Below are 23329 nucleotides of genomic sequence, written 5' to 3'. Positions count from 1 at the left end.
TGAATTGGTTGCAATGCTACACAAGGAGGACGCGTTGGGTGTTGAGATGAATTTGTGAGTATTGCGTGTGGTGCCAAAAAATCTTGCCTTCAATGTATTTTGCCCTTGGTCTGCAGGGCTGCTCAGTTCCAAGGCAACAAAGACTTACTTGGTTTCACCTTATCCCACTTTCTTCTACCGTCCTACTCTTCCTTTCTCCTTATTTTACACTTGAAGGTTCAATTTCTTCTCTACTTTGTCCTGGTGATTGCTTTCCTATGACCCTGAACCCCTTCCCATTCTGCCTTTTGCTCTTTTGCCAGGTCACTTGCACACTGGTCTACATGATAAAAGTTTTTACATCTCATTTTCGGGGATCGTGAAGTCTTTCCATTATTGTAACACGGGAGCAGCTCACTACTATTACTGAAAATAATATGTGACACCCTCACATTTACAATACATGAGGGTACTGTTTTTATCTAAAAGGAACTTTTTATGGATCTTGCATCAAACAAACATTTCTCAGCAAAATGGCTACAACAGAATCACACATCACTCATGTTAAAAAATATATTATAGGTAAACAGTACTTAAAACAATGTGTTTATGAATTATAAAAAGTAATTAGGACAATACTCTGCAGAACAGAGGTAGCTCTATCAGGACCCGACCCCACACCCCCGCCAAAAGGCAGGAGCCCAGGGCCAGAGCCCATTTTACCTATGCATTAAAGCACCCCTGAAACCTTTGTGCCCAAAAATAAATGCATGTGCCCACCACTATCAAAGAACTGCACATATTAAGCACTGTGTGTTGATGTTATGATAAAAAGGACAGTGATGTGTTTAGTGAGGAGGAGTGAAGTGAGCTACAGACATTGGTGCAAAAGAGGCAGAAAAGGAAATGGGCATTCACTTTGAGATGTTACATAGCGTATCAATCAAACAAACATTTATAGATTGCCTCAAATCACATGTGAGGGTCTCGAGGCAATTGAGCTATATGCTTCTGTGTAGAGGAATGATCATTCAAACATCTAGGTCTTTAGTTCTCTGCTAGAGTGACAGTGAGGACATGAGATGCAGGGAGAGGTTATTCCAAGCCTTGGCTAATAGGTGCGAGAAGGAGCAACATCTGCTGTTGGCTCGACGGATCCATGGGGTTTCTTCAAGTGAGAGGGAAGCTGATCGGAGGTGTCTGGCCTGTTGGTGGAAGGTCAAGCATCTGTTGATTTGTTGCCTTGTAGGCGTGGGTCAGCATCTTGAAACAACATCTCTTATGAATCAGGAGCAAGTGCAGTTTTTGGGGATTGGGTGTGATGTGGGTCCTTCGGGGGAGGTAGAGTAGGAGTCTTACCTCTGAGTTCTGTATTGTTTGGAGTCTCTACAGGAGGTCTGCTGTGATTCCAACATAAAGCGTGCTTCTGTAGTCCAGACTGCTGGTGATGAGGGCCAGCATGACAGTTCTTCTGGCGTCTGTTGAGAGCCACCTAAAGATCTGGCAGAGAACGTGAAGGGTTTGGAAGCAGGCTGATGAGACAGCATCAACTTGTTTCTTCATGGATAGCTTGCTATCCAGGATGGTGTTGAGGTTGCGGGTGTGGTCCGCAGTGGGTGTGCTGAGCATTTATCAGTCCATGGAGAGGTGTTGTTCCCAAAGATGAGGAGTATCATTTTGTTACAATTACATTTGGAGGGGTGAAGTTTCTCTGTGAACCAGCTTGCTCGTTTGTTGTACGCTTTCACCTTGGCTGTCTTGGTGGGGGCGATGGCGTACACACTCTCTGTGATCCACTGGGAGAAGCTCTTTGCTGCTTGTTCAGGGTTGTGTGTAGAGTCTGATTGGTGAGAGCTGATAGTGTTGTATCACTGTCCTGCGACATGAGTAGGGTTGGTAAGGAGCTGCTTTAGGCCGATGTTGGTCAAGGTTTCCAGGTGGTTGCTGGAGTTGGCGTCATTGAGGTGGAAGTCGAGGTCCCCTAGAAATATGCAGTGCTCGGAGAGGACTGTTTGCACGGTGATGAGTTCCGGGATGGCGTTGAAGAAGCTGGGGTGCGGTCCTGGCGGTCTGTAAGCAAGGGTGCCTCTGATGTTGCTTTTTCTGTCTGTGTGGAATTGGAAGTTGAGGTGTTTGTTTAATGATGGTGGGTCATCAGGAGATGTTGAGCAGCAGATGGTCTTCCTGTAGATAATGGCGATTCCGCCTCCATGCTTGATGATTCAGTTGTGGTGTGTTACCTTGTTATCTTCGGGGATGGCAGCAGCGATTTCTGATGTAGAGGCGGGGTTGAGACAGGTTTCTGTGAGGAAGATGACACCCGGAGAGTAGGATGAAGATTGAGTCCCAGACCTCGGTGGAGTGTTTATCTATTGAACGTGCATTTAGTAGGATACACTTGAGCTCTTTTGCGGTGGTCTCGGTCGATGTGTCAGGTGCGTTGGTTGCTTAGTGCGGAAGGTGAGGCCAGCTGGTGGTACACGGGGATGAGCAGCAGTTGTAGTGATAGGGAGATCCGGGGTCCAGGGCTAGGAGGTCAACAGCAGGGTAACTTCACAGGGTGGATGTGAAATAAATTTATGAGTCTCTTCTTGTAAGAGGCTGAATTTCTACAAGATAGAATACAATGGTTCGGATTTTACTTCAAGATAGCATTTTATTTTGTGGCAGCAGGTCACCCCAAAGAGTGTCGATGACACTCTTTGGCCAAAAGCAACTGACCTCTCCCTCAGACTTTTAATGTCTTTATTGCAAAAACCCACTTTACCACACTATACATGCATCATAATTTCCAAACACATTCAAGCAAACATTTCCTTTAACACCGTTGAACCACAAGAACAGGATGTTCAAACACAGAGATAACATATCTAAGAACATGGGGCGATTAGCCCATCTGCAAAGTTTCGAAAGTAATTCTAAGAAACCAGCACATTTGTAAGAACGAAACTGAGCAGGGCAGCTGAAGGCATACAATTTTGCTCACAGCACAGAACAAGTTGAACTGAAAGTTTAAAAAAGTGGAGCCCTCAAGCGAACTTAAGAAATCAATTTTTCACATGGATGAGGCAGGGGTCCTAGCACAGGCCCTGGTCCACACACGGACAGGCCTGCCATTGGGGAACCTTCAGCACGCCAGTGGTGCACCAGCTCTACGCATCTGCTGTGCGGCCTCCATTAAGTAGGTCCTGGGAGGAGTGCTAGGAGGCGGTGGACGGGGCTAGAAAGGAGGTGGGAAAGCAGGCAAGAATGGGGGACAAAAGGAATAAACAGAAATTGGATTGGGTAGTGTGAACAGAGTGGGCTGGAGTGGATTGAGGTGAAGTAGACTAAGGTGGAGTGGCTTTGGTCAGATTGGAGCACAGAAGATTGTTTTGGATTGGGGCAGATTATTTGGGATTGGATTTGGGCAGGTTATTTTAGATATAAGTGGGGCAGCTTGTTTTGGATTGTCACTGCGCTCATTCAGTTCCATAGCCGAGGGCATATCCAAACCACTGCATGCCTGCACACAGAGCATTTCTACTTTATTAACTGGCCTGTTCACGGGTAGACAAACAGCTAAAGTCATAGCCTGCCCATACGTTATACTCAGCTCAATGCTGGGACTGGTTTGCACTCTTGTACTTACCAGAGGCTTCAATGTGTTGAGGTCCTTTATTTTGTTGCCACTCAGGTTAAAATGTGCAAGGCATGCCCGTCTGCTCTGCCAAGACTTCAAGACCCCTGGAGATCCCGTTATCACTTAGTTCCAACTAGTAAATAAAAATACACCACAGTGTAACAGACTTGCTATATCCGTATTTCAGAAATAAAGTTGCAGGTACTTCTAAATTGCCAGTTAGGATAACCCAACATTTCAATGCAAATTATGCAGGTTACACTGCAGAACCCATATGCCATTACAGGTGCTGCACACCACCCATCACCGAAAACCTAATGTTCATTGAACCCCTGTATTTACTTTCTGCAGGTTGGGGAGTATAGAGAGGTTTGCTGCTGACACCATATTAATGTTGATCATGCTGAGGAACTCCAATTTTTCAAAGTCTGAAGTGAGCTATGTGATCTTTCTGTCATCTGCTGAGCAACAGTTGTCCAACACCAATGTTTTTTTTGTGGAAAGGAGAAAGGGGCTGGCAGAGAAGAGAAAGAGAATATGCCCTGAATACCCCTAACTTTACTCACATTGGTAGCTGGTTAAATTAATTACTGGCTAGATGTTCTCTGGTAATCCTGTGAGAGGAACTTGCAAGGGGCGAGCGCACACACGGGTCTAACATAAACTGCATGAGCAATAGGGTAAAACAATATGGAACTGATGGACACAGTAAACAACCGGACATCCCAGGTGAGGTGCAAATGATTAAAGCAGTCCCGGCATTATGCAAGTAACACTGCTTTTTTTTTAAAGCAGAAAAATATTTATTACATTCTTAAAAAGGTAACATAACTTGACTGCAATGTTCAAATAAGTCTAGACATATTTAAGCATTGCACACTTTATAGAATAATTGTAAAATCTTTGGGGGCAGGGGCTGATTAGCTATCGGAGAGACAGTGCATATACTCCCTACGCTCGAATGGCAAATTGGGGGAAAGCAGTGAAAATGAGGCAGAAAGCACTAAGAAAACGAGGGGAAAGGAGGGAGAAAACAGTGAAATCAAAGCATAAAAGCAGTAGAAAGCATTAGAAACATGGGGAGAGGTGAAGAAGGTATTGAGAACTAGGCAACAAACAGAAGCGAGCAATGCAGCAGCAGAGGAGAGATTGTCAAGGACCTGCCTGCAATGTATTCACTGAATCTACTACCTACAGGGTATTCTCAGACTTTTCTGCCATTTTGTATATTCCTAACAGGTGTTTTAATACCATGCTCCATTTTTCTCAGAAAACAAAACAGCTAGGTTGGTACTGTTCAGAATGAAGGCTGTGGGTTACATCCATGGACAATGAATTATGCAATTTTGCAGCTGTGGCATGCTTTTGCATATAGATTTGCTGTATTTGCCACATAATCCATTATCAGCTGCATAATCTGCAGATTTCATTAAGAAATGTTGCTTCTAACACAAACGGTTTGCAAGTTACATAAAAAGCAGCAACACGTCTTGCTGCACAGTATATGGCCCTTTTAATGCCTGAGAAGTAAAAAAAATAAAAGTAACCGCATTACACCACATAATTTACTTTTCTTCCCTTATAATTTACTCAGCGAGGCAACATTTTTTGGCTCTCCACTGCCACATATCTCCCGTGGCCCTGGTTATATCAGAACACAATAGCAGACAGCACATTAATAAAAGTGTTGTCTTAATTAAACAAAAGGTGCGTGGATGTTTGTTTAGGGCAGGTGAGAGGGTTCAGGGTATCCACAGTTACAGCATGTAGCAATGTGCAGAACACCTGGACTGAAATGTACTCCTGGGCAGGATGGGAAAGGGAATTCTGGTGGCTGCGAGGGGCAACTGCCCCAGGGGAGGGTTATTGCCGCGCAAGGCATGATGTTTGGTTCAGTGCTAAGGTAATGAGCTCGTGCATTGGACTGAAAGTGTTAGAGTGTAACATCACATGCATGAACGGGAGGTACCAGTCACAGTGCTGTCCCCCTGCATCGACCACCTGCAGACTGAAATGGATAAAGCGTACATCTGATCAGGAAATGCTTGCAGCCTCTGAAAATGCTGCCTGTAGCTCCCTTTATACTAGTTTCACGTAGCAACAGGGGCTGTAGTGTGTCCTTCAGAAAGTAGATGCACTTTCTTACATGTAATGCCTTTTCTAGTTTTAATGCCATCGCCATCTGCTGTCGTCCAGTACACTGAACATCTTTTTCTCTATCACTTTTAAAAGTCCCACAGTACCATAAGAAAGCACATTACTGCTTGGGCGACCCTTATTTGTTAAGAAAGGCCCTCATTTTTAGTGAACACGTCAGGGTTCCTTGTGTGACGGGGTCTCTCCACTGTATGCAGCCTAAGGCGGTTGAATGGAAGGGTCAAGTTGTAACAACATATGCTCTGCTTTAACGAACATTTCAGTACAGTCACCTTCTCCCTCCATGAAAATGGAAACCCCTAAAGGTCTGTCTTACCAAAAGAGATGGTGCCGTCTCTTGCTCGGAACCGGGAGGCCTTCGGCTGCTGGTCAGGATCTGCCACTAATGGAGGCCAAAAGCAGGCAGGCATGCCCCATCCCGGCCCAGGAGGCTCTCCTCTGTGGCATACTCCTGCTGCTCCGTCCTTTTCACCCATCCCGTTTGTGCCCTAGCAGCCAGAGCAGCGGGTGCAGGCGGGAGGACGCCACTCCGTCGTTTACATCCCCAAGCCGTCCGTCCGTTTGTGCCCTAGCAGCGGGCGGGAGGATGCCGCAGAGAAGAGCCTTCTGGAGGGAGAGGGAGCTTCTGCTTTGATGGCGGAAGCTGTCCAGGACCTGGCCACTGCAACATCCTCCCGTCCGAACCCCCTTGCTCCTTCGTCCTCATCGCCACCCTCCCGCCCCAGGAGGCTCACCTCTGCAACGTCCGCCCGCCCGCCAGCACCTGCTGCTTCTCATGCCCATCAGCCGTTTCTGCCCTGGTAGCGGGTGCAGGCGGATGCCGCAGAGAGCCTCCTGGGGTGAGACAGGGCTTCTGTATTGGCAAATCCTTTTGAGGACCTGTCCACTGCCTGCCTGCAACCGATTCGCATAAACGTTTGTAAAAAATACATACTGCGCATGCATATCATTGTACGCATGCGAACACGAGAGGGAGCGCACAAAGACTGTGCCGGTGTACTGTATGTGCCAGGATCCCATCCATAGCAGTCCGCCTGTAGTTTGTGCACATGCATAATATTGTGCGCATGCGCACTGTGAGACATTTCAAGCACCTCATTCCCGCTAGTTCACCTGTGGTTTGTGTGCATACCTACAGAATAACGCATGCGCACTTTCACAAAATTCACTGCCTGTATGTGGCTGACCCATTTTGTGTGCATGATGTAGAGAGCCACCCGGCCTCTTCTATACTTTGTAGCTGGTTCCGCATATCCGGACGGAACGCGGAACCGATGTAATTTAATAAATAAGGGACTGCGCTGACGCAGTTTCCCCTGCAGACAAAGTACTGTGTGCACGCGTCTTATTTATCCTCCGGGCCGGGCGTGGCCCACTAGCTAACCTACAGTGGCGACGAGCGGGCCAGCTGACACCCCGCGTCGTCTCCAGAAGAGGAGAAGAAACGATCTGGAGCTCCACGCCAAGCGGGGCTGGTAGCGTCGGACCTCCAGCAGGCAAGTGACACGGGGCGCTCTAAGTTGTGAGGCGCGCCCCGCCTCCTTGCCGCGAGGGACATTTGGCGTCCCGTACTCGGTTGAGTGGCTGTGCTGTCGCCCGGGAGGCGCGCACAGCACAAAGAAGCTGCGAGGCAGCTAAAGAAAAAAAAAAATCAAAAAAGAAATTAACGTGTGCAGAAACGGGACCAGAGGCAGCGCTCCGGCCCGGCAGCCCAGTAACACCACGTGGGGCGTGTGCTATCCAGGGCACACGCACCCCCGCCTTCAGGTCGCTCGGGCTGTGCTCCCCAGAGAGGGGAACACAGCATAAGAGCCAGAGGGGCAGGAGCCCCCCCACCAAACAAAAAACAAAAAAAATCGGGGAAAGATACAGAAAACGAAACAATACAGTGGCCAGGAAGCCTTAGAGAGAAGAAAAAAAAAAACGGTAAATAAAGAAGTAAATAAATAGTGGGAAAACGAACATATGAAGGAGCAGGGGCACAAGAAACCAAAGCACACCATGAGTGCCCCACCGCAGGAGAACCCCCAAGCGCCTGTGCAAGTGGGCCCCAATGCCCACCCGTCAGTAACAGCACTGCCACCATTTAGCCAACTGATTGTCCCAGCCACTGCTTCGCCAAGATGGCGCCTATGGCTGAACCGACTGGAGAATTACTTCTGCGCCACGAGAGAGACAGACGGGGCCGTGCGCAGGTCTCTCATGCTGTTAATGGGAGGGGATGAGCTGCAAGAACTGTTTGATGCGCTCCCCAACACAGGTGATAAGTCGGACTTTAATGCGGCGGTCGAAGCTCTCAATAAACACTTTGACCCACAACTAAATTCAGACTTTGAGCGTTTTAAACTTCGGCAGGCTCACCAAACTGATGTTGAATCAATGGACATGTTCTATGCCCGATTAAGAAAACTAGCAAGCTCATGCGTAGGCCTGAATCAACAAGAAGAGATCAGGGCGCAGATTATTCAAGGATGTCGGTCAAATGCACTAAGGAAACTCATCCTACGCCAGCAGGGTATGCCCCTTGATGACATTCTGGTGCTAGCGCATTCACATGAGTTATCAGCAGTGAGAGCAGACGCCATGGCAGCAGTAAGGGGGCAGTCCCTGGCAGCTGCGTCAACTGCACCCCCGGTCCCGGTGAAGGAAGAGCAAGTGGAGGCCATCCAAACGCGTCAACCGTCAGGACGAAAGGTAAACTTTGGCGGACGAAATGCTCGCACCTGCCGAAGCTGTGGGTATGATCACAAACCACCCATGGTGTGCCCTGCCAAAGGAAAACAATGTGACAAGTGTGGCAAGGGCAACCATTTTGCGAGAGTATGCAGGTCTGGAGAAAAATGGCCAGGGAACCGGAGAGGAAGAGACACCAAGGTCAGAAGTGTGACCACCGAAGCTAATAATTCTAGCGAGACGATGACTCAGAAAAACCCCATCTTCGAAGAGGATGAAGACGAAGACATCTTTGTCATCTCGTTCACTGGTGAGAAGCAACTGAAAAGGCGACCTCCACCCATGAGCAAGGTCCACATTAACGGCAAGCCAGCGACAGTGCTTATAGACACAGGCGCATCGGTGAATGTCATGGATGAGACTCTCTTCAGGCAGCTAACCCCCGCACCAGTGCTCTCCCCAACCACCACCAAAATCTACAATTATGGCGGCAGAGAACCGCTCCCTCTGAAGGGCATGGTGGAGGTGTCAGTATCCAGCGAACAAGCGGCAGCACTGGCAAGGTTCTACGTGGTAGCTGGAGACCGAGGTACGCTGTTGGGGTGCCACACCGCGGAGGAGCTTGAACTAGTATTTTTTGTGCGACAAATATATGACTCTCACGCTGAACGGTTAGTTAACGAGTTTCCGCAGCTTTTCGAAGGCCTAGGGCGACTCAAAGGCAAAAGTGTTAAGCTACATATAGACCACAGCGTGACACCTGTTGTTCTCAGGCATAGACGAGTTCCGTTTCACCTACGACCCGCCGTGGAAAAGGAACTACAACTACTCGAAGATCAAGGAGTGATCGAGAAGGTAGAAGGGCCCACACCGTGGGTGTCGCCGTTGGTAATAGCGCCGAAAGCAACCTGGTGCTATCCGTCTATGTGTCGACATGTGCCTACCCAACAAGGCGATCAAAAGGGAGCGGCACATAACACCTACGATGGACGACATCATAGCAGATCTGAATGGTGCACAGTGGTTCTCGAAGCTAGACCTCAATGCTGGGTATCACCAGCTGGAACTGGAGCCTGACAGTAGAAATATCACCACCTTTTCAACACATGTGGGACTCAGGCGATACAAAAGACTAAGCTTTGGGGTATCCTCGGCCGCCGAAGTCTTTCAAAACGTGATAAGGGAGACGCTCTCAGGACTGCAAGGGGTAATCAACTTGAGCGATGACATCCTCATATACTCCAAAACCTGAGAAGAACTTCATCGACACCTAAGAGCGACACTGCAAAGGTTATCAGAGGCAGGTTTAACACTCCATAAAAATAAATGTGCGTTCTATCAGACGTCAGTAGAGTTTTTTGGCTATGTCTTTTCAAAGAACGGTCTGCAAGTTGACCCTCGTAAAGCGGATGCTATCCGTCAGGCACCAATTCCGAGGAACACCACAGAAGTAAGAAGCTTCCTGGGCATGGCAACATATTGTGGTAGATTCATCCCGCAGCTTGCGACCATGGCTGAACCCCTCAGACAACTCACAAAGACTGGGCATCGGTGGGAATGGAGTCCAATGGCGGACAAAGCGTTTGCCGACATCAAGACAGCGCTACTCGACAAGTCAACGATGGCATACTTCAACCCTCACCGGCGAACCGAGGTCGTGGTAGATGCTAGTCCAGTAGGGCTAGGTGCTGTTCTTCTTCAAGAGCAAAACCCACAGGAGTGGGTTCCAGTTGCATATGCCAGTAGAGCTCTGTCGTCAGTAGAAACACGCTATGCCCAAATAGAACGGGAGGCCCTGGCGATCCGGTGGGCTTGTAAACATTTCCATTTATACCTGTATGGCCAAGAGTTCCGGGTAGTGACTGATCACAAGCGTTTGGTCGCATTGTTTGCTGGCTGTCCTCGTCTGGCGCCTCCACGGATAGAACGGTGGACTGTTCTATTGCAACCCTACCGATTTACAGTTGTCTATCGGCCAGGAGTGAATAACCCTGCAGATTACTTGTCTCGTCACCCGTCCCTGGTCACATCCGCTGACTCTCAGGAGAATGATGAGGAGAGTACAGAGATATTTGTCAACATGGTGGTGCAATCGGCGTGTCCTAAGGCCTTGAGTGTAGGGGACATTGTAGACGCCTCCAAGGTGGACGCAACCCTCAACCAGGTTAAAGAAGCGCTCCAACACAAAGAATGGAAGTTGTTCCTGGAAGGAACCAAAGCAGCCAATCAGGAGTACAAAGCGGCCATGCAAGGAATGTGGAGGGTGCGAGATGAATTGTCCACGGATGGACAAGGGCTGGTCCTGAGAGGAAGGAGAATCGTGCTGCCCCAGAGTCTGTGGGCCAAAGTAGTGGAGCTAGCACACCAAGGCCATCAAGGCGCTGCAAAGACTAAAGCAAGATTGCGGGCCAAGGTATGGTTCCCCGGCATGGACAGCCAGGTGGATGAACTGGTGGGAAAGTGCCATTCCTGTATCATCACCTCCGGGGATCCACCCTGTTGCCCCGTGGTCACTGAGCCGGCGAGGTGAAGCCATGGACAAAAGTCAGCCTGGACTTTGGGAGCTTCCCCGATGGGCGGCTGACAATCGTCATTATTGACTCGTGCACCAAGTTCCCTGTCGTGGACGTTGTGTCTTCCACAGCGTTTGAGAATGTGAGGCCGGTACTTCAGAAAACATTCGCCATGTTTGGCCTCCCCGACGAAGTCAGGACAGATAACGGCCCGCCTTTCCACGGACAGGAATTTCGGTCTTACCTGGAGGGTTTGGCCATACGTCATCGTAAGGTTATGCCCTACGGACCGCAAGCAAATGGCGATGTGGAAAGGTTTATGCAAACTTTAAACCGAGCTCTCAGAATAGGCGTCGAACAAAGAGAAGACAGTGAGAAATGTCTATACGAATTTTTGAGTGCTTATCGCCAGACCCCCCACAGTACTACAGGGTGTGCCCCGGCCGCACTGATGTTCAAGGTCCCTCCCAGGGATTGCATTCCGTCTGGTCCCCATTGGGTCGCACCCGAGCTTGATGTTGAAGCCACGCAACGACGTAGGGAGCGTACTAATCGCAAAGCCACCGAGCGAAGGCGAAGTAAATATCGAGGGTTTCAAAAGGGAGACCAAGTGGTGGTGAGGAATTGCCGGCCAGGAGGAAAATTCCAGACTCCGTTTGAGCCCGAACCCTGGCAAGTTGTAAGTGTACAGGGTGCCATGTTGACCGCAGCGTGAGGCAGTAAGAGGGTCACCAGAAATGCATCGTACTTTAGGAGTGCCGGAACTCCCATTATAAATCAGGAAGAAGAGGTCGATGACTCCACGTTGGAGTCTGGGGCTGAGGAGGCCAGGAATGGGGACGCTCCGGTGGCGACGCCAAGTGCACGACATCATCCAGGTGAAGACGGCCTTGCGGAGGGATCCCCAAGTAGGGGCGGACGTTATAATCTACGCCCCAATCCGGTCCCTAACAGTCGGCTCCGAGACTTTGTATGTTCACTGAGTCCATAGGCATCCGTGTGTGTGATCCTGGCTGCCTTGAAATCAGAAGAGTTTCGTTCTCAGATGCCGCATGCACCCTATTAAGCGTTTTTGACATTTTGTGTGTAGTCAGATGTATACATTTGTGTTTTTGTTTGTTTTGGGTTATTTCCCCTTTTCTGTGTGAAGTAAAACATGGGAGGAATGTAGAGAGCCACCCGGCCTCTTCTATACTTTGTAGCTGGTTCCGCGTATCCGGACGGAACGCGGAACCGAGGTGATTTAATAAATAAGGGACTGCGCTGATGCAGTTTCCCCTGCAGACAGAGTACTGTGTGCACGCGTCTTATTTATCCTCCGGGCCGGGCGTGGCCCACTAGCTAACCTACACATACGTTGTTTTGTGAGCGAAACATTTAACTGAAAATGTTAAACTTATTTCATGTTGTTTTCTCCCTCGCTCCAATCATGGAGTTGCACGGTGCAGTGGAGCGAAGCGATAGCCTATCGCAGCCCTGTACGTTTTTGATATATATATATATATATATATATATATATATATATATATATATATATATATATATATATATGTTACCACGTCCTCCCCGCCATCTTCTTTGAAGATTTTGCTGCAGAAGGTACTGTTCTATTGTTGAGCTTGCCAACGGTCGCGTTTATAAATTACTTGTGCGCATCAAGGACATTTCTTCTTCATGTAAGCACCCTAATGTTGTAATTATGATTTCCTAATAAATAAATGCGTTTGAGCTGGTCCCACTGTTGGAACTGGGGGGGGGGGGGGGAGCTTCGTTCGTGTGCTTTGCCTGACGGAATGAAGGAGCGATCTGTTAGGCAATGTTGTGAAGCGCCAAAGAAAGGGCTTAAATGGCCACGAGATCAGCATTGTAATGATGATTTCCTAATAAATAAATACATTTGAGCAGGTCACACTGTTGGAGCTAGGGGGGGCTTCGTTCGTGTGCTTTGCCTGACTGAATGAAGGAGCGATCTATTAGGCAATGTTGTGAAGTGCCAAAGAAAGGGCTTAAATGGCCACGAGATAAGCGCATGTCAAAGGAAAGTGAAAGTAAAAAGTAGGCGGTCAGACTATAGTAGTTAAGCAAACACTCCAGTAGGTGAATCATCTGGGAAGGAGACTTTGGGGCTATACTTAGTTATCCGTCCAGTTCTTAGTGCACCGTCCGTTTGGTCGTCATCCATCGTTTTCAAAGAGCTGTCAGACATTAACACCCTTGTGGTACTCAGACAATCACAGAGCTGGTAATTCCAGTAAAATTGACCCACGATTAGAGAGGGAGCCTGTCTGAGCCAGGGATCTGCAGCTGCCAGAGGCAGAACATTGCTCAACAGCTTGTGTACTTAAAATTCAGCATAATTAATGTAGCTGAATACATAAGTGAAGCTTCGTGTCCAGAATCACTAGAGGTGGTATACAGACATAGTGGAATCTCTGGTCATTCAGGGGTGCCCTCACAAATACTAACCTGCACCTGACCTTTGGGTAATATTTCTGCATGAATTTAAGATGTTATAAGTGTCAAGCTTTTTGTGCGGGTGTGGTGAGTAGTTGTGGCTTATGTGAGTGAGGCTTTGTAGGAGAGGTACACAACCACACAATTATTTTTTTGTTCCTTTCACTTTTATCAGTAGCAATTAATCAATGTACTGCCATTTGTTAAAGCATAACACATGTCCTTCTTTTCCATTATTTATGAAAGCCTACAGTGTTTACTACATTTCTCATGTATTCACCAATTTCGTCATTTTACAGCACAATGGAGGCTAACAAATACAATGAGCTGCTAAATTGTGTTTCTAAACGTGTATCCACGTGGTTGGGGCAAAGTACAGAAGCGAGTTCTGCGTCGTCTTTCTAAAAATTTCACTTTTCAAGGTAAGTTACATTCATAGGGATTTTGTGTTATTGTATAATGTAAGCAAAATGTGCAACCATACTTGTAAGAAGCAGCAATTAATTGTCAATCCCTTTTATTGCTACATTGATATGTGTATGAATATATTCATTTGTAAATGGTAATATATCAAATTATTCTTAGTGGTCAGGTTAATTCAAGGTAAGCTTTACTCCTAATCATTTTCATTTCGCGGTCATGGACAAAACCAATTTTTGATATCTAAAACAAATTGGCCTGAAGTTTAAGTTTATTACCTGTGTGCGTACAAAAAATGCTTTGCACTACACTCTGATAAGCCTAACTGCTCGACCACAGTACCACAAAACAGCCTTAAGTATAATATATTTTTTTAATCTGGTGAATCCCTGGACTCTGTGCAGACTATGGCGGTCACCGCCCGCCAAGCGGTTCCCGCCGAAAGACCGCTCCGCCATTCCGGCTTTCCCACTGGGCCGGCGGGCAACCGCCAGAAGACCGCCGGCCGTCCCAGCGGGAAAGCCCCTTCAACAATGAAGCCGGCTCGGAATGGAGCCGGCGGAGTTGCAGGGGTGCGACGGGTGCAGTGGCACCGTCGCGATTTTCACTGTCTGCACAGCAGACAGTGAAAATCTTTGTGGGGCCCTGTTAGGGGGCCCCTGCACTGCCCATGCCAGTGGCATGGGCAGTGCAGGGGCCCCCAGGGGCCCCACGGCACCCGTTCCCGCCATCCTGGTTTTGGCGGTGAACACCGCCAGAAACAGGCTGGCGGGAAGGCGGTCGGAATCCCCATGGCGGTGCTGCAAGCAGCGCCGCCATGGCGGATTCCCTGGGCCAGCGAGAAACCGGCGGGAAACCGGCGGGAAACCGCCGGCTCCCCTTTTCTGACCGCGGCGGGTCAGAATCGCCCAGGAAGCACCGCCAGCCTGTTGGCGGTGCTTCCGCCGCCCTCCGCCATGGCGGTCATGGACCGCCAGGGTCAGAATGACCCCCTATATCTCATTTTGATATAGCATATCCAGAGCCAGCTTCCTACAATGTGGTATCTGGGGTTCCCCTAAATACTCAATTTAGGGGGCGGTGTGGAGGGTAGTAATCACTGGAGTACTGTAGGAATCTGGCCTGGTGTGTGGTGAGTACCTATTGTATGATCACCTTATACAAGGTCCAGGTATTTCCTTATCAGTGAGGTGGAATCAGTGTCTAGGAAGCCAGGCCCTCTAGAGGTAGCTGTGGATAAGCAGCCAAGGCTTATTTAGGAGACATGCGAAGCTCATGCAATACCACTGTAGTCATACAGCACTTACAGAAATGGAAGAAGGCACTCAGCACTATGAAAATAAAGGCTCTTTATTACAGTAATATAAACACTAAAAAAACTAGCTAGGCAATACTCCAATAGTAGGTAAGTAAACATACTATATATGTACAGTAACAAGCAGGAATAGGCTTAAAAAGCAAATCGAGAACACTGAAAAGCAGCAGACAAAACTGAAGACCGGGGGTGGGTTAGGTGGATGCAGGAGTTGATCAACGGTGGAAGGAAGATGGTCAGCACTGGAGCAGATGAAGAGTTCCTGGGTGATGCGGACTTACAATGCTGGATGAAGGATTGCAGTCGGTCTGTGGAGTGGAAAAACCACCAACAAGACTTGGAAAAAGCAAATTTTGCAGTTGGCTAGAAGTGGAGCTGCAGGGGACCAGGAAGGCCAAGGGGGGATGGAGCTCAAGCAATGGGGGAAGTCCCTGGAAACACTCAGCGGTGCATAGAGTCCAAAGAAGAAGAGGCAGCCCACACAGATGACTCACAGGCAAGGAGCACAGGAGTCACGGTGAGGCCCATGCAGGACACTTAGAAAGGAGTCCCACACCACTGAATAACCATGCAGAGGGCTGAGCGTCGCAGGGAAGAGTGATTTGGGCTGGAACTGCACAAAGACTGAAGAGGAGGTGCCATCAAGCCTTGTCAGTTGCAAGAGACGCTATGCAAGGAGAAGGGAAGGTCCTACCTTTACCCAAGTTGGACAGCTGGTAGAGAGGACCCAGAGGACCACTCCAGACCATCACCTGTGACGTAGGATCCACACAGTTCCATAGGAGAGGAGATCCATGCAGCCGGTCGTCATTACAGCAGATTGCCTGCAGATGCAGGGGAGTGACTCCTTCATTCCAAGTGAAGTTTGCTTCTCAGTGCAGACTGAAGACTTGCCGCCCTCATACGCTGCACAGCTGGGGAAATATTGCAGTTGCTAGAAGAAGCCAGAGAAACAATGTTGCAGCGCAGAGGAGTAGCTGTAGATGCGGATTGTAGGTCCCTATGGAGTCCAGTTGTGGTTCGAGTGACCAGACGTTTCAGTAAACGATGCAGAGGATTCCCGCTAGAGTCTTGCATGTCGAATCTGGGAACCCACCCAAGAGGGAGACCCTAAATACCCCTGGAAGGGGAACTGATCACCTAACCACGTGACAACCTATCAAGAGGGGGCTGTGACATCACCTGCCTGATCTGGCCACTAAGATGCTTCCAGAGGCCTCTGCCCAGCTTTGGGTCATGATGGGAGAATCAAAGGGTCACCTGAAGGAGCTCTGGGCACCACCCCTGGGGTGGTGATATACAGGGGAGTGGTCATTCCCCTTTCCATTTTTCAGTTCCGGGACAGATCAGGGAATAGGGGTACCTCAACTGGTGCAGATTGGTTTATGCAAGGATGACACCAAATGTGGCCAACAAAGCATACCAGTGACTTGGTGAGGCTACCCCTTCCAAGCCATGTAACACTTTTTCCCCAAAGGGAGAGGGTGTTGCCTCCCTCTCCCAAAGGAAATTCTTGTGTTCTGCCTTCCTGGGCCACGAGTCAGACATGTTGGATAATAAACATGCCCAGAATCGGAGTTACCATTATATAGCTGGACAAAGGTAGTGACCTATGACCAGTGTACATGTAAAATGGCGTCCCTGCACTCATGAAGTCCAGGAAAATTGAGCCGAGTTTGTGGGGGCATCTCCGCTCATGCAGGAGTGCCCTCCCACACAGGCACTTGCTGCAGGCCTTCTGGGCCAGGAGGGCCTGCCATAGGAGTGACTTACAGGGACCTGGTGCAGTGATCTGTAGTGAAAGGGTGCATGGACCTTTACATGCAGGCCGCAATGGCAGTTCATCAAACACATTTGACATGGGTCCCCATAGGATGCATAATATGCTGCAGACCATGGGAACCCCTGGTGTCCCCATGCCCTGGGTACCATATACTAGGGACATCCATGGGAGGACCAGTATAACAAATGTGGGGCGTGTGAAGACACAGCAAACAAATTTACAGGAGGAGTGTACAGTAACTGGGTTCCTGGTTCCTACAGCTACATAACCCTGGAGTCACTACACCCTGTAGATGACCACTTTCTGTGGGGAGTGGGCAACACCATGCCCAGAGGTCCTAAATTCCACCACACACAAGCAGAATTTCCTAGGGTGTGTCCATTTCAGGCTGGTCACACTAGGGGTGTGTCGAGCCTAGAAATGCAAAATGCCTCCTACATAGCTAATGTTCCTGAATATCCAGGTGTCAGATGGGCTCTGGGACTGGAGGGTCGGCATCTCCCTCTGAGAGGGACCCAATCTGTCTTGGAATGCAGATCATCATATGGAAAGAGGTGTCCAACACCTCACCCTGGGAAGCTTTGTTTCTGACCTCCAAAGAGCAAAGGCTCTCACCCCTGGATCTCAGACTCTAGTCTGTTGGTGGCAAACTGGCTAGAACTGGTCAGTTAGCTCAGTAGCAGTTGGTAGGTTTTCATGAGGCAACTCTAAGGTGCGCTCTGGATGCGTGTATTCATAAATCCATCGCTGGAGTCAGCCAGGGCTTATAAACATGAGATGTTTGACACCAAGCATCCCTATTTTCATTAAAGACATCATGGACCTGGGCAACTCATATTAATCAGTGTCCAACACATCTATTTAAAATGGTTTCCCTGTTCACTTAATATATCTAAGAAACGACAGACATAGCAGGGGCATATCTGCTCTTGCAGATATGCCCCGCATATAATATTATACACCCTGCCTTTGGGCTATAAGGCCTGCTGTAGGAGTGACTTACAGATATTACATGCAGTGTTTTGGGGACATGGAACACAGTCCGTAAGCCATGTCATGTTTTCACTTTTAGGGGGCACCTTGTCACGCAGTCTGCAACGGCAGTCTGCAAAAGGTCAGTGCTGGGTCCCTAAGAGTAGCGTAAGTTCTGCTACAGCTCTTAGGGACCCTCTTGAGTACATAGGCACTCTAGGTAACACTTACTATGGGACTTACAAGGGTGGTACAGAGCCTGGTCACTTAGGATCAAGTGATCAGGTATCTAGTTTTGGGGAAGGAAGGCTGGCACTGGAGACCTGCTTACCAGGAAGCCAGTGCATTTCAGTTAAAGCTGCATCAAAACCTGGCAACAAGTTGGGAGGGGGCAGGGGATGGACCACTACGTACAAGTGTGAGAATGATTTTTTTGCGATATTTGTGAATTGGTTGCAATGCTACACAAGGAGGACGCGTTGGGTGTTGAGATGAATTTGTGAGTATTGCGTGTGGTGCCAAAAAATCTTGCCTTCAATGTATTTTGCCCTTGGTCTGCAGGGCTGCTCAGTTCCAAGGCAACAAAGACTTACTTGGTTTCACCTTATCCCACTTTCTTCTACCGTCCTACTCTTCCTTTCTCCTTATTTTACACTTGAAGGTTCAATTTCTTCTCTACTTTGTCCTGGTGATTGCTTTCCTATGACCCTGAACCCCTTCCCATTCTGCCTTTTGCTCTTTTGCCAGGTCACTTGCACACTGGTCTACATGATAAAAGTTTTTACATCTCATTTTCGGGGATCGTGAAGTCTTTCCATTATTGTAACACGGGAGCAGCTCACTACTATTACTGAAAATAATATGTGACACCCTCACATTTACAATACATGAGGGTACTGTTTTTATCTAAAAGGAACTTTTTATGGATCTTGCATCAAACAAACATTTCTCAGCAAAATGGCTACAACAGAATCACACTTCACTCATGTTAAAAAATATATTATAGGTAAACAGTACTTAAAACAATGTGTTTATGAATTATAAAAAGTAATTAGGACAATACTCTGCAGAACAGAGGTAGCTCTATCAGGACCCGACCCCACACCCCCGCCAAAAGGCAGGAGCCCAGGGCCAGAGCCCATTTTACCTATGCATTAAAGCACCCCTGAAACCTTTGTGCCCAAAAATAAATGCATGTGCCCACCACTATCAAAGAACTGCACATATTAAGCACTGTGTGTTGATGTTATGATAAAAAGGACAGTGATGTGTTTAGTGAGGAGGAGTGAAGTGAGCTACAGACATTGGTGCAAAAGAGGCAGAAAAGGAAATGGGCATTCACTTTGAGATGTTACATAGCGTATCAATCAAACAAACATTTATAGATTGCCTCAAATCACATGTGAGGGTCTCGAGGCAATTGAGCTATATGCTTCTGTGTAGAGGAATGATCATTCAAACATCTAGGTCTTTAGTTCTCTGCTAGAGTGACAGTGAGGACATGAGATGCAGGGAGAGGTTATTCCAAGCCTTGGCTAATAGGTGCGAGAAGGAGCAACATCTGCTGTTGGCTCGACGGATCCATGGGGTTTCTTCAAGTGAGAGGGAAGCTGATCGGAGGTGTCTGGCCTGTTGGTGGAAGGTCAAGCATCTGTTGATTTGTTGCCTTGTAGGCGTGGGTCAGCATCTTGAAACAACATCTCTTATGAATCAGGAGCAAGTGCAGTTTTTGGGGATTGGGTGTGATGTGGGTCCTTCGGGGGAGGTAGAGTAGGAGTCTTACCTCTGAGTTCTGTATTGTTTGGAGTCTCTACAGGAGGTCTGCTGTGATTCCAACATAAAGCGTGCTTCTGTAGTCCAGACTGCTGGTGATGAGGGCCAGCATGACAGTTCTTCTGGCGTCTGTTGAGAGCCACCTAAAGATCTGGCAGAGAACGTGAAGGGTTTGGAAGCAGGCTGATGAGACAGCATCAACTTGTTTCTTCATGGATAGCTTGCTATCCAGGATGGTGTTGAGGTTGCGGGTGTGGTCCGCAGTGGGTGTGCTGAGCATTTATCAGTCCATGGAGAGGTGTTGTTCCCAAAGATGAGGAGTATAATTTTGTTACAATTACATTTGGAGGAGTGAAGTTTCTCTGTGAACCAGCTTGCTCCTTTGTTGTACGCTTTCACCTTGGCTGTCTTGGTGGGGGCGATGGCGTACACACTCTCTGTGATCCACTGGGAGAAGCTCTTTGCTGCTTGTTCAGGGTTGTGTGTAGAGTCTGATTGGTGAGAGCTGAGAGTGTTGTATCACTGTCCTGCGACATGAGTAGGGTTGGTAAGGAGCTGCTTTAGGCCGATGTTGGTCAAGGTTTCCAGGTGGTTGCTGGAGTTGGCGTCATTGAGGTGGAAGTCGAGGTCCCCTAGAAATATGCAGTGCTCGGAGAGGACTGTTTGCACGGTGATGAGTTCCGGGATGGCGTTGAAGAAGCTGGGGTGCGGTCCTGGCGGTCTGTAAGCAAGGGTGCCTCTGATGTTGCTTTTTCTGTCTGTGTGGAATTGGAAGTTGAGGTGTTTGTTTAATGATGGTGGGTCATCAGGAGATGTTGAGCAGCAGATGGTCTTCCTGTAGATAATGGCGATTCCGCCTCCATGCTTGATGATTCAGTTGTGGTGTGTTACCTTGTTATCTTCGGGGATGGCAGCAGCGATTTCTGATGTAGAGGCGGGGTTGAGACAGGTTTCTGTGAGGAAGATGACACCCGGAGAGTAGGATGAAGATTGAGTCCCAGACCTCGGTGGAGTGTTTATCTATTGAACGTGCATTTAGTAGGATACACTTGAGCTCTTTTGCGGTGGTCTCGGTCGATGTGTCAGGTGCGTTGGTTGCTTAGTGCGGAAGGTGAGGCCGGCTGGTGGTACACGGGGATGAGCAGCAGTTGTAGTGATAGGGAGATCCGGGGTCCAGGGCTAGGAGGTCAACAGCAGGGTAACTTCACAGGGTGGATGTGAAATAAATTTATGAGTCTCTTCTTGTAAGAGGCTGAATTTCTACAAGATAGAATACAAGGGTTCGGATTTTACTTCAAGATAGCATTTTATTTTGTGGCAGCAGGTCACCCCAAAGAGTGTCGATGACACTCTTTGGCCAAAAGCAACTGACCTCTCCCTCAGACTTTTAATGTCTTTATTGCAAAAACCCACTTTACCACACTATACATGCATCATAATTTCCAAACACATTCAAGCAAACATTTCCTTTAACACCGTTGAACCACAAGAACAGGATGTTCAAACACAGAGATAACATATCTAAGAACATGGGGCGATTAGCCCATCTGCAAAGTTTCGAAAGTAATTCTAAGAAACCAGCACATTTGTAAGAACGAAACTGAGCAGGGCTGCTGAAGGCATACAATTTTGCTCACAGCACAGAACAAATTGAACTGAAAGTTTAAAAAAGTGGAGCCCTCAAGCGAACTTAAGAAATCAATTTTTCACATGGATGAGGCAGGGGTCCTAGCACAGGCCCTGGTCCACACACGGACAGGCCTGCCATTGGGGAACCTTCAGCACGCCAGTGGTGCACCAGCTCTACGCATTTGCTGTGCGGCCTCCATTAAGTAGGTCCTGGGAGGAGTGCTAGGAGGCGGTGGACGGGGCTAGAAAGGAGGTGGGAAAGCAGGCAAGAATGGGGGACAAAAGGAATAAACAGAAATTGGATTGGGTAGTGTGAACAGAGTGGGCTGGAGTGGATTGAGGTGAAGTAGACTAAGGTGGAGTGGCTTTGGTCAGATTGGAGCACAGAAGATTGTTTTAGATTGGGGCAGATTATTTGGGATTGGATTTGGGCAGGTTATTTTAGATATAAGTGGGGCAGCTTGTTTTGGATTGTCACTGCGCTCATTCAGTTCCATAGCCGAGGGCATATCCAAACCACTGCATGCCTGCACACAGAGCATTTCTACTTTATTAACTGGCCTGTTCACGGGTAGACAAACAGCTAAAGTCATAGCCTGCCCATACGTTATACTCAGCTCAATGCTGGGACTGGTTTGCACTCTTGTACTTACCAGAGGCTTCAATGTGTTGAGGTCCTTTATTTTGTTGCCACTCAGGTTAAAATGTGCAAGGCATGCCCGTCTGCTCTGCCAAGACTTCAAGACCCCTGGAGATCCCGTTATCACTTAGTTCCAACTAGTAAATAAAAATACACCACAGTGTAACAGACTTGCTATATCCGTATTTCAGAAATAAAGTTGCAGGTACTTCTAAATTGCCAGTTAGGATAACCCAACATTTCAATGCAAATTATGCAGGTTACACTGCAGAACCCATATGCCATTACAGGTGCTGCACACCACCCATCACCGAAAACCTAATGTTCATTGAACCCCTGTATTTACTTTCTGCAGGTTGGGGAGTATAGAGAGGTTTGCTGCTGACACCATATTAATGTTGATCATGCTGAGGAACTCCAATTTTTCAAAGTCTGAAGTGAGCTATGTGATCTTTCTGTCATCTGCTGAGCAACAGTTGTCCAACACCAATGTTTTTTTTGTGGAAAGGAGAAAGGGGCTGGCAGAGAAGAGAAAGAGAATATGCCCTGAATACCCCTAACTTTACTCACATTGGTAGCTGGTTAAATTAATTACTGGCTAGATGTTCTCTGGTAATCCTGTGAGAGGAACTTGCAAGGGGCGAGCGCACACACGGGTCTAACATAAACTGCATGAGCAATAGGGTAAAACAATATGGAACTGATGGACACAGTAAACAACCGGACATCCCAGGTGAGGTGCAAATGATTAAAGCAGTCCCGGCATTATGCAAGTAACACTGCTTTTTTTTTAAAGCAGAAAAATATTTATTACATTCTTAAAAAGGTAACATAACTTGACTGCAATGTTCAAATAAGTCTAGACATATTTAAGCATTGCACACTTTATAGAATAATTGTAAAATCTTTGGGGGCAGGGGCTGATTAGCTATCGGAGAGACAGTGCATATACTCCCTACGCTCGAATGGCAAATTGGGGGAAAGCAGTGAAAATGAGGCAGAAAGCACTAAGAAAACGAGGGGAAAGGAGGGAGAAAACAGTGAAATCAAAGCATAAAAGCAGTAGAAAGCATTAGAAACATGGGGAGAGGTGAAGAAGGTATTGAGAACTAGGCAACAAACAGAAGCGAGCAATGCAGCAGCAGAGGAGAGATTGTCAAGGACCTGCCTGCAATGTATTCACTGAATCTACTACCTACAGGGTATTCTCAGACTTTTCTGCCATTTTGTATATTCCTAACAGGTGTTTTAATACCATGCTCCATTTTTCTCAGAAAACAAAACAGCTAGGTTGGTACTGTTCAGAATGAAGGCTGTGGGTTACATCCATGGACAATGAATTATGCAATTTTGCAGCTGTGGCATGCTTTTGCATATAGATTTGCTGTATTTGCCACAT

The 23329-nt window shown here is 47.8% G+C and overlaps 1 long non-coding RNA gene across 3 annotated transcripts in view; it reads right to left on the bottom strand.

Moving 5' to 3' along the window:
* Nucleotides 1–23329, bottom strand: part of LOC138296097 (uncharacterized) — a 241014-nt gene that overhangs the window by 162656 nt on the left and 55029 nt on the right. For all 3 annotated transcript variants that reach the window (XR_011203756.1, XR_011203757.1, XR_011203755.1), the window contains exons 2-3: nucleotides 21944–22067; nucleotides 3611–3734 (exon numbers count right to left, since the gene is read on the bottom strand). This is a non-coding gene — a long non-coding RNA (uncharacterized lncRNA). The remainder of the gene's footprint in view (nucleotides 1–3610; nucleotides 3735–21943; nucleotides 22068–23329) is intronic.

Source organism: Pleurodeles waltl, chromosome 5, assembly GCF_031143425.1.
Source record: "Pleurodeles waltl isolate 20211129_DDA chromosome 5, aPleWal1.hap1.20221129, whole genome shotgun sequence".
Lineage (NCBI taxonomy): Eukaryota > Metazoa > Chordata > Amphibia > Caudata > Salamandridae > Pleurodeles > Pleurodeles waltl.
Note: the sequence above shows the minus strand (reverse complement) of the source record. Positions and strands in the feature narration are given on the sequence as shown.